At 39.6% G+C, this 19,464-nt stretch overlaps 1 long non-coding RNA gene across 1 annotated transcript; it reads left to right on the top strand.

Moving 5' to 3' along the window:
• Window positions 1-3,828: 3,828 nt before the first annotated feature.
• LOC140641360 (uncharacterized) lies at window positions 3,829-18,056 on the top strand. The gene is made up of 3 exons (XR_012037897.1): window positions 3,829-4,282; window positions 12,173-12,392; window positions 16,599-18,056. It is a non-coding gene; the product is annotated as an uncharacterized lncRNA (long non-coding RNA).
• Window positions 18,057-19,464: the final 1,408 nt, after the last annotated feature.

The raw sequence follows: 19,464 nt of genomic DNA on the forward strand, positions 1-19,464 counted from the left end.
TGCCTAGACACCATGTAGACACAGAGGAAACACAGCATGGGGTCTGTTGTCAGGGCCCCAACAGTTCTGCCTTATAGACAGAATATTCACCCACAAAAAAATATCATGAAAGGATGTGATCTGGGAGTGAAAGGGGGGTGGTGAGGTGGGAAATGGGGGAAATGCAGCCACTGCGGCAGGGTGGGGGGTTGTTGGGCAGAGAGAGGCAGAGGCCGGCTGCAGTGGTAGGAGCCCAGGGGTTCAAAGGTGGTGGGAGCCGCATGCGTTCCTATAAAGGTGGGACTGAGAACCACAGGGCATCAGGACTGTGGGCATCCAGGGGAAGGGGAATATTATAAACTACGGGCAAACACAAATGAGAGAACAGAACTGAGAAAATCATGGAGATGGAACAGATGGAGAAAGTGTAAAGTGAGCAAATTTCTCAACTTCCGTTGGGAGCTGTTACATACCGCCCAGATCTGATAAATGAAAAAAAAAAAAAAAAGTCGATTAAATATATCCATTCATTCAACAAATATTTTTTTGAATGCACTCTATGGACCAGGCCCAGCTTCTGATCTGGGGTTTACAGTGGTGACGCAGGCAGAGGGGGCCGGCTCATAGAGGTGTGCATTTGTGGGAAAGACAAGCAGGAGCCAAGGCCACTGTATGACATGTCGTCCAAACAGAGAGGCTTTCAGAAGGAAGGGGGTGCAATTCATAACTGTGCAAAAGTGTGCAGATAAATGGGGGTCACCCCGGGGTCTGGGTCTGGGTCTGGCTGCCATTGCAGAGGCCTGCCTCATAGGCCATGGCGGGGAGAGAGTTTCATTCTGAAGACAACAGGATCCGAGAAAGCCTGACGCAGGACAAAGACACCCCGTTTCCATGTTCAGAATAGATGGACCCAGTGGGGAGGTGGGCAGAAAGGCTTGGAGGAGCCGGTGTCATGAGCTGGGGCATCTGGTGAGATGAGGGGGAAAAAAACAGGATTCAAGTATGTTTTGGAGAAGGAATATTGGATTGAATTTTCTGGAGAAGGACAAAGGAGGAATCAGGGATGACCCTGCAGTTTTTAGCTTTGACAAAGAGGTCGAGAGTGATCTCTTTCCTGAAATGTGGGAGAACGTGCAAGAGAGTGTGGTAGGCAAGAGTTCCAATTCAGGCCTAGGGTATCAAGGTGAAGATGCTTATTCAGACACCCGATAGTGCTATTAAGGAGACAGCTGGTTGGCCAGGTCTGGAGCCCAGTGGAGCTTGAGTGGAAGACGGTACTTCCCAAGATAACGCAGCAACTGCTTGAAGAATATAATATAACATAAAAATTATGAGGTAGGGGAAGTGCTTGTTTCCTTGAAGGGAATCAATAGATAATGTTAAAGTTGGCTAGTGAGAAAGAAGGTTTCTGTAAGCTCTTAAAAGTTGTAAGGCTAATCCTAGAAGAAATAAAATTGACTGTAAATCTTCCAAATTATCAAAAGGAAAATATTGACACACTCAAAAAGAGAAGCCATAGAGCAAGAGATAAGAAGAGCAAAAGAAGCGTAGAAGACACGAAGAATAATGAGGTGAAGAGTTAAAGGCAAATATATCTGTAATATCCAGTCATGGATAAACCGCTTTATTACCAGGAAAAATGATTTTCAGATTGAATCAAAACCCATCTGGAAGCTGCATCTAAAAACAAACGACAAAGCAAAACAACCCAGAACACCTGAAATGACAAAGGTGGGCAAAGATGTACTCAGCAAACACAATTCAGAAGAAAGCAAGGCAGCAATAATAGTAACAGAGAAGATGTAACTTGAGGCAAAGAGCAATAAGTGAGCAGGCTCACTTTGTAATGAAAAAGCCACCATGGAGAGCCCGCAGCGACTTTTACACCCCACGTAATCTCGGATCAAAATGCATAAAGCTGGGCAGCCCCGGTGGCTCAGCGGTTTGGCACCGCTTTCAGCCCAGGTTGCGATCCTGGGTCCTGGGATCGAGTCCCACATCGGGCTCCCTGCATGGAGCCTGCTTCTCCCTCTGCCTGTGTCTGTGTGTGTGTGTGTGTGTGTGTGTGTGTGTGTGTGTGTGTTTCTCATAAATGAATAAAATCTTTAAAAAAAAATTCGTAAAGCTAAGAAGGAGAAAAGCACAGGGAGAGGTGAAAACAGGACAGCAACAAGGGACAACCCACCTGCCAGTTCTTGAGAAAAATGTTATCCTTTTTTTGGTGTTTTTTAAATCATCTCAGTTCTTATTTCCCACATCTAAAAATCAAAATAAGTAACTTATCTCACATGTTTAAGCTTTTAAATTTCATTCACTTGGTGGTAAGTAATTTTTATAGTCATGCTAACAGGCCTTGTCCCTTATAGCTTCTATTTGTTGAGTGTTCATTAAGTCACCAACCCTTGTGCTAAATGTTTACATAGATCCCATTTAGCCACAGAGATATCACTTAACTTTTGGCATTCCTATAGTCTGTAAATGGTAGAGCTGAGGTTCAAACCCCACGCAGGTCTCTAGGACTCCAAAGGCAGAGTACTCATCCATCACACACACTTTCTCCATCCAGGGTTACAGATCAAGAACAGAAATCAGTGGAATTACAACATGTGCTCAGAAGAAGATCTCAGATAACCTCCAAATCTAAAAATCAAAGAGTTCACAAAAACAATCTAGATATAGGTTGGCCATCAAAAAGTTAAGGATGTGGAGATAAATTGTGATTCACCTAAGTCTGTGTTGAGCATTACCTGTGCAAGGTGCAGGGCTGCGATGTGTGTGTGGATGAGGGAATGTAAGTCTGAGTGTATGAGGGTAGGTGGATGAGTGTGTGTGGGTGTATATTTTCAAGGAGAGAAAAATGAAGACTATAGCAAATGATTTTTGAAGTGCCATGTGCACCAGAATGATCTGTGATGCTTCTGAAAATGCATTTAGAAGATTCTTGTCCTGTAGGTCTGGAGCAAGGCTCAGGATTCTGAACTTAATATGCTCTCCAGATGATTCTAATGTGCAGACAACATTTTAAAAGAAAAATGATATAGAAAATCCGAGTGACCCACCAAATAAGGTAAAAGTAATAGATTGATATTGAACACTATTATGGGGGGCAGGGGGTAAAGAATACAGATTATCTTGAATTGCTCATGAAATATTTACTGATGATATATAAAGCCTGAAATAAAAGTTTAAAAAAATTCTGTGAAGTAGAAATAACTCAGTTAACATTTTCAGACCAAACGGCACTGAGGAGAAATAAAAGAAAATTAACAACCAGGAAAACTCAAACATCAAAAATGTTTAATTTTGCCTCATGCAAGAAACAAATTCTGTCTCCAAGAGATACTCGGAATCAAAATTGCACGAGACCTAAAAAGTAATGAATTTTTTTAACGTATGTAACAAAAGTCATGACATTTGTCTAAGTTGCACTCAGTGGAAAATTCTATGCCCCAAACACTTGCATTACTAAATGCCGAAGAGAAAAAAATAAATGAAAGGGGGGGAAAATTGCATCTCATATCCTACCCTGATTTCATTCTGCCCCCATCACTGCTAGTGAGATTAATTCACCATTTGCTTTTCTTTAGTTTTTTTCTGTTCCTGGGTTTGACCTATTTATCTTTAGGCTGTTAATCTCCTGGGTTTTTACAAGTTATTTATAGTTTTCACTACCTCAAGGTCACGGACACATTTTCTTAACACTATAAGAAACATTGCCATAAGATACTCTACAATTCAAAAAAGGGTAGAGAATCATAATAACTACTGACATAGAATAACATAGTCACTCAATTCTAACACATGTTAATGTTTTGCCCTTCTTTTTTTTTTCTGCTTCATTTTTGTTAGGTGTTAAAGGACTCATGTGAGAATTGAGGTGGATCATGGTGGTGGTGACTCAGGTCTGAATCTCCCCGAATTGTCTCCACCAGGGGAGACAGAGCAAACAGCAAAGTGTGGTCTCTGCTGAGCAACCCCTAGCCAGGGTTTGCCCATGAAGGGCAACTTCCTGCTCAGTCTCTCTTTATAGAAATATTCCAGCCAGGAAATGAAGATGGTTTTGTGAATGAGAAAATTGTGCTTTGTAGTCCCTGTTGGAGTCATGAGTTAAGGCCACAGGCATCACAAAAAGAATTAGGAAGGAATCTTGCCAAAAAAGAAAAAAAAGGAACATGAATCTGATCAAACCTTGTGTTCCAGCTACTGATTTATAGGAAGTACAAGGAATAGAGGAATCATCGGTGAAAAGCTGACCATGAGGAGCACTGGAAGACAAATTATCCACTTTTTTCCCACAAAAAAGGTATGGGGTGAGGGGACAATTGGAAGACTTCTTTCTTTGGGCCCTGATTCAGATGATCTGTTACAAAATGATTCTGAAATGATGGGACACATGGACGCTGCCTGAATGTAGGAGCAGGTGGTCACATCTGACGACAGAATCACCGGGACACACCTGCTAAAATGTTCATGGGTGAAATTTTAATATGTCCAGCTTATTTCAAAATGATCTTGGGGGAGTGGGTGGGCCATAGATATTGATAATGATTGAAGCTGGATTTTTTTTTCATAGTAATGTACATCCATTATCAGGTTGGTATCTGGGATGCTGCCCTAACAAGCTTCAGTACACACTTGTGTGCTATGAGCTTTGGGATAGGCTGCAGCCAGGAGGGCCGGGAGGAAACTGTTCCAGGAAGCAGGACCTACCGTAAGGAGGAGCACTTGAGGGGTCATTATGCTTAAAAAAAAAAAAAGATTGATTTATTTATCTCAGAGACAGAGAAAGAGAGCACAAGTGAGAGTGGCAGAGGGAGAGGGAGAGAGAATCTCAAGCAGACTCCTCGCTGAGCAAAGAGCCCCATGAGCGGTTCAATCCCATGACCCTGAGATCATGACTTGAGCAGAAACCAAGAGCCACTGGCTTAACTGACTAAGTCACCCAGGCACCCCAGGGGGTCTTTATGCTTTTCTCTCTACTTTAAGAAGTGTTTTCAAATTTCCATGATGAAATAATGGTAAAATAATAAAGAATAAAACTGTGTGTACGTTTGTCATGGGAAGCTTCCAGTTTCATCTCTGACATGTAAAGGGCTTAGAGGCCAGCACTCATCCTCAGAAGAAGCAAAAGCTGGATGCACTGAAGACCAGTTGCCTCTCCTGGCCCATCAGAGAGTTGAGGTCGCAGGGTGACTGTTGCCCCTCCCCCCTCGTCTGGAAAGAGGCAGATCTGAAGAGTCCCAGCTGAGATCTGCTTCCCAGGAGCAGGAGCTGCTGGAGCTGTAGGCTGGTGAGAAAAGCCACATGCGATAAATTCCCGGGGGCTGTGCGTGGGCTGGCGTGAGTGAGAAATGCTGGGGGTGGCCGTCTCAGGGGCCCGCTTCCAGGCAATTTCCCTTCAGGAAACTCAGCAGATTCTCATCTTTCTCATCTGAGAAAGATCTTGTGACTAAGGCTGGGGAAAGGAAGAACAGTCACCGTGAAAGATGCCCAGAGCCTATTCTGAGGAAAAACACTTTGCCAAAGCCTCTGCCAGGTGAAGGAAGGGCATTTCTTCCTTCCCTCCAGGCCCCTCCAGCCTTCTTGTGACCTGACAACAAGGATCAGGTGACACTGCAATCAAGAGGAGTCAGAGTTTCAAGGAAACAGGCTGGGAATGTGGCAGCCGGGGGACAGGAAGGAGGGGACAGGAAGAGAAAACCAGCTGGTCTGTGGGAGAAGCACTTGTGAGGAGCACAGCACAGAGACAGAGGTTCATGCATGTGATTATAGAATACTCACACACACTGCACACACATGCAGACACACACTACACATATACATACACGTATGCACACACCTATGCACACACAGATACAATAGACATATATACATACATATATACATACATGCAACAGACATATACACATATATACATGCATGCAACAGACATATATACACAGCCATACACACACATATACCACACACACATACATACATTCAATGCACACCATCACCACCACTGCTGCACCAATAGGCTTTCAGTATAATAACAGTGGGCTCCAACTGGAAGATCTGTGAGATGTGGACTCTCTCTGAGGAGGAGCACTTAGGGAGCCCAAAGTGAGGAGGGAGATAAAAATGAGGACACCAGAGGAATCTCAAGCATCTGGCACCTGCAGCCACAGCAAGCATTACACACTGCTCAACTTCAGCCCAGATTAATGTAAATCCTCATGCTGGAGCCCACTTACCTCCACCCCTATTGCACAATATGGCATGCTAGGCCTCCAATGGAATATTAAAAGGCAAACCCAAGAGGAATTAAAAACACACTATGAGGAGACAAAGCAAGCACCAGGGCCAGACTCAGACATGGCATAGAAGTTGAAATTATCACACAGGAATTTAAAGGAACGTGAATAATATGTTAAGGGCTCTGATGGAAAAATAGGCACCATGTAAGAACAAGTGGATAATGCAAGTAGAGAGATGGAACTGTAAGAAAGAATCAAAATGAAGTACTAGAAATAAAAATACAATGACAGAAATGAATAATACCTCTGAAAGACTCAGTGTGGCAAGGATAGAGGCATGCACAGTGAAGGCAGGTCATTTGAAACTTCATAAACTGAAAGGCAAAGGGAAGAAATAACTTTTTTCAAAAAATGATATCCAAGGGGTGCATGGGTGGCTCAGTTGGTTAAGCATTCAACTCTTGACCTCAGCTCAGGTCTTGTGAGTTCAGGCTTTGTGCTGGGCTCTACATTGGGTATGGAGCCTACTTAAAAAAAATAAAAACAGTTCCAAGAACTTCAGGAAATATTAAAAGGTATAACAAATGTGACTTGGAATGCCATAAGAAAAAAGAAAGCACAGATCAGAAGAAATGTTTGAAGTAAAAATTGCCAAGAACTTTCCAAAATTAATAACGGACACCAACCCACAGATGAAAAAGTTTAGAGAATGCCAAGCACAATAAATGTCAAAAAACCCACACCTGAGTATATCCTATTCAAACCTAGAAAATCAAAGTCAAAGAGGAAATTGTGGAAGAATCCAGGGAAAACCATGTCTTACCCATAGAGAAGCAAGGATAAGATTTAACCGTATGGAAGATAAAACCCATCTTATCAGAATCCACAAAAGCCTGAATTGAAGTAGTCACAAGATGTCACAAGAAAATACCTACCAATCCATAATTTTATATCCAGTGAAATTAACTTTCAAATTGAAGCAGAGATAAAGACTTTGTAGGAGAAAGAGAATGATAATGTTCATCACTACTCAACTGGCCCTGCAAAAAATATTATAGGAAATCTTTCAGGCAACAGGAATTGATATAAGTCAGACGTCTGAATGTACATAAAGAGTGGAATTGCATCAGAAGAGGATGAACATATTATGAACAACATATACCAACAAATTAGGCAATCTGAAAGAAATGAATGCATTCCTGGAAATGTATAAATTATCAAAACTGAAACAGGAAGAAATATAAAACCTGAACAGGGTAGCTCAGGTGGCTCAGCAGTTTAGTGCTGCCTTCAGCCCAGGATGTGGTCCTGGAGACCCGGGATCAAGTCCCACATCGGACTCCCTGCGTAGAGCCTGCTTCTCCCTCTGCCTGTATCTCTGCCTCTCTCTCTTTCTCTCTCTCTCTCTCTCTGTGTGTGTGTGTCTCATGAATAAATGAATAAAAAATCTTAAAAAAAAAAAAAAAAAGAAAACCTGAACAGATCAATAGCCAGCAAGAAAATTGAAGCAGTCATCAAAAACCTCCCAAAAAAAACAAGAGTCCAGGGCCAGATGGCTTCCCAGAGGAATCTATCAAACATTTAAAGAAGAAACAATACCTATACTATTGAAGATATTTCAAAAAATAGAAATGGAAGGAAAACTTCCAAACTCATTCTATGAGGCCAGCATTACCTTGATCTCAAAACCAGAAAAAGACCCCACCAAAAAGGAGAATTACAGAACAATATCACTGATGAATATGAATGTCAAAATACTCATTAAGATGCTAGCCAATAGGATCCAACAGTACATTAAAAGGATTATTCACCACAAACAAGTGGGATTTATTCCTGGGATACAAGGGTGATTCAATATCTCCAAATCAATTAATGTGATAGATCACATTCATAAAAGAAAAGATAAAAACCATAGGATCACTCAACTGATGCAGAAAAAGCATTTGACAAAATACAGCATTCTTTCCTGAATTAAAACTCTTCAGAGTGTAGGGATAGAGGGAACACAGATTAATATCATAAAAGCCATCTATGAAAAGCCCACAGAGAATATCATTATCAATGAGGGAAAACTGAGAGCTTTTCCCCTAACATCAGGAACATGACAGGGATACCCACTCTCACCACTATTATTCAACATAGTACTAGAAGTCCTAGCCTCAGCAATCAGACAACAAAAAGAAATAAAAAGCACTCAGATTGGCAAAGAAGTCAAACTCTCATTCTTCACAGATGACATGATTCTTTATATAGAAAACCCAAAACACTCCACCCCAAAATTGGAGAACTCATAGAGCAAATTAGCAATGTGGCAGAATACAAAATCAATGCACAGAAATCAGTTGTATTTCTATACACTAACAATGAGACTGAAGAAGAAAAATTATGGAATTTATCCCATTTACAATTTCACCAAAAAACCATAAGATACCTAGGAAGAAACTTAACCAAAGAAAACTGAAAACTATAGCACACTTATCAAAGACATTGAGGAAGACATAAAGAGTTGGAAAAATGTTCCATGTTCATGGACTGGAAGAATAAATATTGTTAAAATGTCTATGCTATCCAGGACAATCTACACACTCAATGCAATCCCTGTCAAAATACCATTAACATTTTTCACAGAGTTGGAACAAATAGTCCTAAGATTTGTGTGAAATCAGAAAAGACCCTGAATACCCAGAGGAATGTTGAAAAAACAAACAAACAAAGCTGGGGGCATCACAATTCTGGATTTCAAGCTGTATGACAAAGATGTCATCATCAAGATACAAGATAGTATGGTACTGGCACAAAAACAGACACACATAGATCAGTGGAACAGAATAGAGAACTCAGAAATCCTCAACTCTATGGTCAACTCATTTTCGACAAAGTAGGAAGGAACATCCAATGGCAAAAAGACAGTGTCTCCAAGAAATGGTGTCAGGAAGATTAGATAACTGCATGCAGAAGAATGGAACTAGACCACTCCCTACACCATACACAAAGATAAACTCAAAATGGATGAAAGACCTAAATGTGAGAAAGGAATCCACCAAAATCCTAGAGGAGAACACAGGTGGCACCCTCTTCAACCTCAGCCACTGCAACTTCTTTCAAGACACATCTCTAAAGTCAAAGGAAACAAAAGTAAAAAATGAACTATTGGGACTTCATCAAGGTAAAAAGTTTCTGCACAGCAAAAGAAACAGTCAACAAAACTAAAAGGCAACCTGCAGAATGGGAGAAGATATTTGCAAATGACATATCAGGTAAATGGCTAGTATCCAAGATCTTGATAAAGAATGTATCAAACTCAACACCCCCTCCCAAAAAAAACAACAAATAATCTGGTCAAAAAATGAGCAGAAGACATGAACAGACATTTCTCCAAAGAAGACACATGGCCAACAAGCACATGAAAAAATGCTCCACATCACTTGGCATCAGGGAAATACACATCACAACTACAATGAGATACCACTTAATAACCAGTGAGAATGAAATGAAAAAGACAGGAAACAACAAATGTTGGAGAGGATGTGGAGAAGGGGAACCCTCTTATTCTGTTGGCAGGAATGCAAGCTGGTGCAGCCACTCTGGAAAACAGTGTGGAGTGTCCTCAAGAAGTTAAAAATAGAGCTACCCTGTGACCCAGCAAATGCACTGCTGGGAATTTACCCCAGAGATACAAATGTAGTGAAACAAAGGGACACCTACACCCCAAAGTTCACAGCAGCAAAGTCCACAATAACCAAACTGTGGAAGGAGCCATGATGTCCTCCCACAGATGAATGGATAAAGAAGATGTGGCCTCTATATACAATGGAATATTACTCAGGCATCAGAAAGGATGAATACCTACCATTTACATTTACGTGGATGGAACTGGAGGGTATTATGCTGAATGAAGTAAGTCAATTGGAGAGAGACAGTTAAATGGTCTCACGCATATGTGGAATATAAGAAAGAATTAAAGGGATCATATGCCAAGGGAGAGGAAACTGAGTGGGGAAAAATCAGAGAGGGAGACAAACCATGAAAGAATCCTACTCTAGGAAACAAACTGAGGATTGCTGGATGGGCTGTGGGGGGATGGGGTAACTGGGTGACAGGCATTGAGGAGGGCACGTGATGGGATAAGCACTGGGTATTATATGGAACTGATGGATTATTGAATACTACATCTGAAACTAATGATGTACTATATGTTGACAGATTGAGTTTATTTATTTTTATTTTTTTGGCAGATTGAGTTTAAATAAAAATCAAAAACTGAAAAAGTTAAAAGAAGAAATTAAAAACAAAAAAATTTAAAAAGAAGAAGAGGATGAACGGTAGTAAAATAAAGATGTTTATTATTCCTAATTGATTTAAAGGAGAACTGTGTAGAGTAATTAACAGTAGTAATGTAATGGGTGTCACAGCACACGGATAAGGGAAGGGAATGGTAGCAGTGTCATGAGGAAGGGAGGAAATACTCTGCTATGAGGTCCCTGCATCTGTACAACATTATCCGAAGGTGGACTTAGTTTGATTTTAAATGTATATTGTTGGGGCACCTGGGTGGCTCAGTCAGTGAAACATCTGCCTTCCACTTAGGTCATGATCTCAGAGTCCTGGGATCAAGCCCCACATTGTGCTCTCTGCTCAGCGGGAGTCTGCTTCTCCCTCTCCCTCCTCCCTCCCCATGCTTGTATGTGCTCTCTCTTTCTCTCTCTGTGTGTCAAATGAATAAACAAAATCTTTTTTAAAAAATAAATAAATGTATATTGTTAACTGTAGGGCCACCACTAAAAAAGCTTTTTAGAAGGTATAATTGACCTCTGATTGACTAAACTTCAAACATTATATAGTTTCATTTATTCAGGGAATGTAAAAAACTAGTGAAAGGGATTAAAGGGGAAAGGAGAGAAAATGAGTGGGAAATATCAGAGAGGGTGACAGCACATGAGAGACTCCTAACTCTGGGAAATGAACAAGGGGTAGTAGAAAGGGAGGTGGGGGGGGATGGGGTGACTGGGTGACAGACACTGAGGGGGGCATTTGACGGGATGAGCGCTGGATGTTATACTATATGTTGGCAAATTGAACTCCAATAAAAAAAAAAATACAAAAAAAAAGAAATCTGAAAATTGAAAAAAAAAAAGAAGGTATAATTGATAGCTAAGAGAAGAGAGAAAATGAGATTATATAAAATACTCAATTAAAACCAGACAGGGGAAAAAATTGGATGGTGGTCTGGGGGTAAGAATAAATACAGCAAACTTAACAAAGTGGTGGGTATTAATTCAATTGTACTAATGACCACTTTAAATGTGAATGGTCTAAGTACCCCAGTTAGAACACAGAAAGTGTCAGGGATGCCTGGGTGGCTCAATGCCTGGGCATCTGCCTTCAGCTCAGGGCATGATTCCGGGGTTCTGGGATCGAGTCCCACATCGTGCTTGCCGCATGGAGCTTGCTTCCCCCTCTGCCTATGTCTCTGCCTCTCTCTGTGTGTCTCACAAATAAATAAATAAAATCTTAAAAAACAAAAAACAAAAAGTGTCAGAGATCATTAAAAAAACAACAACAATAACAACCAGGGAAACTCTGCTGTGCTGTTTACAAAGAGCAGTCAGAAGTAAGGAAGGGGAAAGCTATAGCACGCTAACGCTCATCAAAGGGAAGCCAGAGGACACGTGAATTTCAGACAAATCAGACAAAATTATAGGAGTGAAAGAGGGACACCACATAGTTATATAGGAGTCAATTTGCCAAAACAACATAACAATCCTAAACATGCACGCACCTAACAATAGAGCATGAGAACTCAAGAGGCAGGAACGACAGAGCTCAGGGAGGGAATGTTCTCAGAGTTGTGGACGCCAACACTCCTTCAGCGGTTCATAGACTGAGCAGAAAATCATTAGGTACATAGATTATCTGAGCAGCACCATTCACCCACCGGATCTAACTTACCTGTTTAGAGACTCCACCCAACGGCAGACTCACATGGACCTTCACCAGATAGAACACATCCAGACCACGTTGGAATTAAGCCAGTAAATGGTAACAGAAGGACAGCTGGACCATCCCCCGATATTTGGACACTAAGCAAGACACTTCTAAAGAACGCATTTGTCAAAGGAGACACCTCAAGAGGGATCTTATCGTGGAGGTCCGGACCTGAACCTGAGTATCTCTAAGGTACGCAGGCAATTCTGATTGGTCATTTAGCCTTGCCATGTCTTTCAACTGTTTGAAGATGTGATTTCATTATTTTCTAACATCTAGCTTTTCTGCTGTGTTTAGCCAATGTAATCTTCCCTTGTAAGGACTCTCTCTCTCTCTCTCTCTTTCTTTTTCTGACTGTTTTAGACATTTGTCTTTACGTCTTGGAAATTGTAGATCTCACTCTGGATCTAGGTGATGTTTATCTCATTTATTCTCCTCGATGCTCCGTGCACTTCTGACCTAAGCACCCATGCCTTTCCTCAATTTCTGGGAAATCCTTAAGAGTTTAAATTTTCAAATATTGATTCCTTTCCTTTGCCTCTGACTCACTCCTTCTGGAACTCCTTCCTAGAGGTGTAGGCTTACCCTTTTGACCTAGCATCGATGTTCCTTAATTTTCTTTCTGTACATTTAAAATACTTGTTTTTTCATCAGGTGTACAGAACAGATGCTTTATTATTATTCCCCCAATGTACCACTTTCTTGTTTTTACTGTGTTCAGTATAGAATTTTTCCTATTCAAGTTCTTGTATTTCAAAACTACAGATCTGATTTTTAGGGTAGTAAAACTATTCCATAAGGTATTAAAGTGGTAGATATATGACATCACACATTTATCAAAGCCCACAAATGTACAACACAAAGAGTGAAGCCTAATATAAAGTTCATACATCAGCTAATATGTATCAATATTGGTTCAATTGCAGCAACTGTACCACACTAATGCAAGATATTAATAACAGGGGGACTGTGTGTGGGTAGAGAGAAGGTGACAGGTACATGAGGTCTTTGCAAACTTTCTGCTCCATTTTTCTGTAAACCTAAGTCTGCTCTAAATTTTTCAGTCTCAATTTTTAAGGAGACCATATATCTTGTTTCCTAGATTTCTAATTAATTAATTCATAGACTCAACCCTTACTGTTTCATTTCTGGCTTTGTGTTTGACGATGTCTTCTTCGTTTTTAATAGACACTATCCTCTCATTTGTATCTTTAACGATCCCTACATACACTTTTTTAAATTATTAAAAGGTCCTACAAGAAATATACTTTCACGTGGATGAAATTACTTTCAAAATTCTTCTTTCGTCAATTATTTGATCTCCTAATGTGCTTTAGAATTTTGACTTGGAAGTTCGTTTTGGTTCCGTATTATTTCAAAATCTCCTTTGTGCTCACTCAGGCTCCCGGAACCCTACATCTAGAAGCAGATGTGGTATTAATGATTCCAACCTCCTGTGCCTACAGAGTTGGTGGAAATAGGCAGGTCCTTCTCCATGCCAGCAAGAGGCCTGTTTTTGTAACTAGTCACAAGCTCCATTTGGGTTTATACGCCGGGCACTGCAGGCTCCTACAAGCTGTGGTACAGGCAGCTTTGCCAATGTCCTTTCACGACTAGTCATGGCCAGACAATTCACTGTTGAGCCTTCACTGGAGTGCTGTTGATACTTATACCTTGACAACAAGAGTAAGATGGTGCTGTCCAAGGCCAGCCAGGATGTCAGGTCACCCTACCACTCACAACCTCTATTCTTTCCCCCTTGTATCTGGTAAATATCTCCATCTTTTTTCTCAGATGGGCAGCCAATTACAATTTATTCATTAGCCCATTCTTTTTTCATTAATTATTTTATGCAAAATCCCATACTTGCATGGTTCTGATGTAGAATTTTGTATTTTCTTCCATAGATGGATTTGTCTATCCCTCCACCCATATCAGTGGCTCCCTGTTTTTGTATCAGTTAGGACTGCGTTTGGCTGCATGTCACAAAATTCTGATAACAGTGGCTTAATTGGAGTTGATTATTCTTGTGTAACGAAAATGCCAGAGCTAGACGGTCCAGGTCAGGCATGGCAAGTCCAAGATGGCATCTGTGATGCAGAATCATTCTTGCTGTCAGCGCTGCCACTTTGTCACTTGAGGTTTTGGCTCTCATGGCCGCCAGATGGCTGATGAACCTCCAGGCATCATATCATAGGCAGAGTAAAGGGGGGAATGAGCAAGGAATGGGAAAAACTATACCTATATCTAATTTGAATGCATCCCTCTGTGCCAGGAAAACTATACTTCTCCCAAAAGTCTCACATGACGAAACTTTACTTAAATCCGATTGACCTAAACTATGTCACAGGACCACTTCAAGAGCAAAGGAAACTGTGAGGTTGAAAACTATACCACTCCAAATAAAATCAAGATTGTGTTAGCAAGTAAGAAGAGAGAATGGATATCAGATAGACCACCAACAATGTCTGGAAGAGCAAATCTGTAATATTTTTATACCTGTGTAGAAATCCTAGCTCTCTTTTTAACAATATTTGGGTGTTCATGCACATTTATTGCTCCCTATGAATTTTAAAATCAGAGAGTTAATTTCCATGAAAAAAAAATCCGTTGAAATTTTGATGGTTATTCACTGAATTTAGAAATGAACTTCAGGAATATTTTGTCACTTATTAAATTTTCTTCTAACTCATCGAATAATACTTTACAGATTTCTCTATATAGATCTTCCACTTACTACGTTAGACTTACTAGTGCAGATATTAAATCTTGGCTGCCATTGTTTATAATTTTTTTCTCTTATGGCTCCTAATTGATTATTGTCCTCTAGGCAATAATGCTATTGATTCTTTATATTCATCTTGTGTCTGGCTATCTGATTGAAGTAACTTATTAAAACTAATAATTTATTAGTTGGTGCCCTTTTTTAAGACAGAAATCATGTCAACTGAAAAAATCATATTGTTTTGTCTTCCTCACTGATGTTCATACCTCTTTCTGCTGGTTATTGCAGTGGCTCAAATCTCCAGCATAATGTTCAGTAGGGGTTGGAACCAGCTGGTTTTGTTTCTGATTTTAACCAGATCGCTACTGATGTTTGCTGGCTGTTCTTAACATCCAATGCAGATTTAGGCTATTTCCTGCTATGACTAATTTTTCCCAATGATGCTTATTCTTTTATCATTAGTGTCAAATTAAAGATAATAGGGATTTCAGCTTTGAATAATGTCTGTATCGAAAACATTGTCATTTTTCTATTTTGAAACATTCCACATTCCTTGCATAAACTTATTTTAATATTCTAAGGGTTTCTATCTAGACTCATAGGCAAGCAACATTGACTTACCGATTTCTATTTGTGAGGTCCATTTCCTGTTTTGATATCAGATTGATACTATTGTCATAAACTCAGTTATTTAATTTTTTACCTTTATTAAAAATGGACTTGTGTCCCACCCTTAAATTTATATGTTGAAGGCCTGACCACTCCCCATGTGATTCTATCTGGAGATACGATCTTTAAGGAGGTAATTAGGCTTAAGTGAGGCATGAGGGGGCAGTTCAGGTCAGGCAAGGCAAGCCTGATAGGACGGGTGTCCTTATATGAAGAAGAAAACACACCAGAGCTTTCTCACTCAATTTCTGCATGCATCCATAGAGGAAAAGCCAGGTAAGGACACAGCTAGAAAGGGGCTGTCTGCAACCCAAGTCTCACCAGAAACTGAATTTTTTGGAGCTTTGACCTTGGACTTCTGGCCTCTAGAATGACGAAAAAGTAATTTTCTGTCTTTTAAGTAATAAGCCTGTGATATTTTGTGATGGCAGCTCAAGAAAACGAATACAATCTTTTTTTTTTTTTTTTTGTATTTGGAATATAGGATAAATTTTTCTGTTCCTTGAAGGTTTGATAGAACTCATCTATAAAAGCATTTAAATAATATCTATTTTAGAAGATATTTGACTACCATTTCAAATTCTCTTTTGATTCATGATCTTTTTAGTTATACTATGCCTTTTAGAGCCAAGTTTGGCAAACTTGAGCATTTTAGAAAATTGTCAGTTTTCTTTAAGTTTTTTAATGTACTGGTATAAAGCTGTACATTTTGTTATCCTTAAATTTAAATCTCCTCTGTATCTATAATATATAATTACACCCCTTTTCCTATCCTGTTGTTCTTTCCTGTGCCTTATTTCTTCTTCTTCTTCTTCTTCTTTCTTCTCCTTCTCCTTCTCCTTCTCTTCTCCTTCTCCTTCTTCTTCCTTTTCTTGATCAGACTTGTCCAGGTTATGTCTATTTTATTACTTTTTTCAAACAATTACTGTACTGGTTTGAATGGTGACACCAAAAGATATGTTTATAATCTTATCCCCAGAATCTGTGAATGTTGTTTTTTGCAGATGCAATGAAGCATATTGGGGTGAGAAGCTCATCCTGGATTATCTGCATGGACCAAAATTCCAATCAGAAGCATCCTAAGAGAAAGGCAGATCGTGGTTTAAGACAGAAGAGGGGAAGACTCAGACACAGAAGAGAAGGCAAAATGAATGAAGCTGGCAAAGATAGAGGTAGATGTTGCAGGGGTGTGATGACAAGCCCTGGAAGCGGAGGACTGCCTACAGTCCCCAGGAGCTGGAATAGGCAGGATGGATCCTCCCTTGGCGCCTCCAGAGGGAGCATAGTCCTGCCCACACCTTAATTTCAGATTTCTGGCCTCCAAAATTGAGGGAGGATAAATTTCTGTTGTCTAAACCACTATGTCCATGGTGATTTGCTATGAGAGCTCTAGGAAACCAACACAATTATCTTTCAATGTTCAATTATCAATTCAAGTTTTCCTCTGGTTTTATTACTTTCTGTGTTTTGTTTCATAATCTTTTGGATTTTTACCTATATTTCATTTTTAGTTTAAAAAGCTTAAAAGGTCATACCCAACCTCATTTTCCCAATGGTATGATTTTGTTTTTCTATATATTAATTGGAAAATGTAAAGCTGTGAAACTGACACAGTAATTGAATGCCTTTATCACTCGAAATACAACAAAGTCTAATAAGTTCTCCATCAGTATCACTAACTGAACAAATCTTCCACAAATCAATGACCAGGAGTAAGTTTTCACCCAAGATACACAAGAAACCACAAACATAGCATAGATTACAGGCTTGGAGGGCACAGAATGTAGACATTCCCAGGCTTCGGGAAAATGATGAAATCAGTTTACTCATTGCTCTTAAAGTTACACAGGAGGAATGGAATCGTAATGTAACATTTCATTTCCATTCTAAATCTTTCTATATTGCCCATATGCTTAGGATGGATGAGGTATTTTTGCAGTTTTCAGGATATAAGTAAAATAGTACTTTTGGATTTATGATGCTTTTCAGAGGGTGCCCAATGTACTCATACCATATGCCACGCATAATGAGCCAGATGCTCATTTTTTTTTACTTCTCTATTTCATAACTACAGAGTTGAGCAGTGTTTGCTAGGCTCTGGCACATGCACAGCACAGAAGCATGGAGTGATTCCTCCAGGGAAAGCCCCTGAACAATAAGGAGTAAGATTTGGTAGATAGACATTCCCATCTCCTGTCCTTTGGGTGAATAATTCTGGGTTCAGGAGGTGTCCACTAAGAATCAAGGTTCCTTGGGGCACCTGGGTGGCTCAGTCAGTTAAGAGTCTGCCTTCTGCTCAGGTCATGATGCTAGGGTCCTGGGATCGAGCCCCTCATCAGGCTTCCTGCTCAGTGGGGAGTCTGCTTCTCTCTCTTTCTCTCTCTCTCTCTCTCCCCGCTCCTCCCCACTGCTCATTTTCTCTCTCTCAAATAAATAAAATCTTAAAAAAAAAAAAAAAAAGAATCAAGCTTCCTTGTCCTTGCTTTGGCAGCACATATACTAAACAATCAAGCTTCCTTGCTTAAAAGTGGCAACCCCAATAAAGCACGTTGTATTGACTTTACCTTCTTTCCCACACAACTCACCCCAGCCCCTCATTCCCACTCTGGGGATTGCTTCTCAAACTATCAGCATGTAAGCGCATGCTTCAGACTTCACTGAGGGTGCCCCTGGTTCAGTATTCTCTTTCTAAAATGTTTAGTGAACAAGGGAACATATAAAATCCCAATCTCTCTACTTTCTGCATCACCCTCACCAACGTCTTTCCATCCACACAAAAGCCTATATAAGAATGTTCATATCAGCTTGTCTATAGTAACCCAAACCAGGAAACATCTACATATTCATCAACAGGTGAATGGTTTAACACACAGTAGTATATCCATGCAGCGGGCTTCTACTCAGCAATAAAAAGGAATGAACAATTGATATGCACAACAGCATGGATAGATCTCAACTGTAATTATACTCATGAAGGAAGTTAGAAGGAAAGTCGACTGAGCCACCCTGGTGTCCCTTCTTAGGGAACTTTTTAAAAGTCAAATTTGATGATCATTTCTGGAGTAATTCAATTATGGCTCAATCTATTAGAAAATGTATATTCTTATACATAATCAAGATTGTGGTTATACGGTAGTATTTCTTCAGAGACAAAGACCCATATTTTGGTAAACAAACAAAAAAGTAAATGCTTTTGGGATTAAAAGCCTTTCTAAAAGATTATTTCCACGGAATAGAAATATTTTCTCTATTCCAACTGTCTTGTTTGTTTGTACTGAGGGAATATAAATTATGAGTTATTTTAGCTGTTTTATTCTTTAATTGTACTCCTCAAGGCTCATTCACTTGAAATCTCTTTTCCACATCACTAGCTAATGTTGAATTCCACATAATAAACAAAACAAGAAATGAGATATAATAAGCTAAAAGCATAAATCCCAAGTCAATATAGATTGTCCTCATGTTGTGACTACTTGTAATGTTTTAATTCTATCGTTTCTCTTAGTTAGAGAATATCTACCAATAAAAAATGTTCCTTATTCCTATGTTTTAATTTCAGAGAAAATTTTAAATCAATACATGTAGTAAATTATTGCTTTAGTGTAATGCTAGAAATATCTCTGCTCTAAAACACAGTTTCAGATTATCAAAAAGATCTATTAGTGTAACCACTTGAGGAAACTGCCAAGTTTCAAGGATTTAAGAATAATTTTTGAAATACCTAGGGAAAAAATGAGTTTTATATCTTTCAAAAATAACTTTAACATCTTGAAGTTTCCTTTTTAAATTATTTTTATTGATAATTCATTAAAAATAACAAGGTGGGGAGGTTATGCTATAAAACCTGATGAATGTTTGTATTCTGCTTTT

This window comes from Canis lupus, chromosome 1 (assembly GCF_048164855.1).
Source record: "Canis lupus baileyi chromosome 1, mCanLup2.hap1, whole genome shotgun sequence".
Classification (NCBI taxonomy): domain Eukaryota; kingdom Metazoa; phylum Chordata; class Mammalia; order Carnivora; family Canidae; genus Canis; species Canis lupus.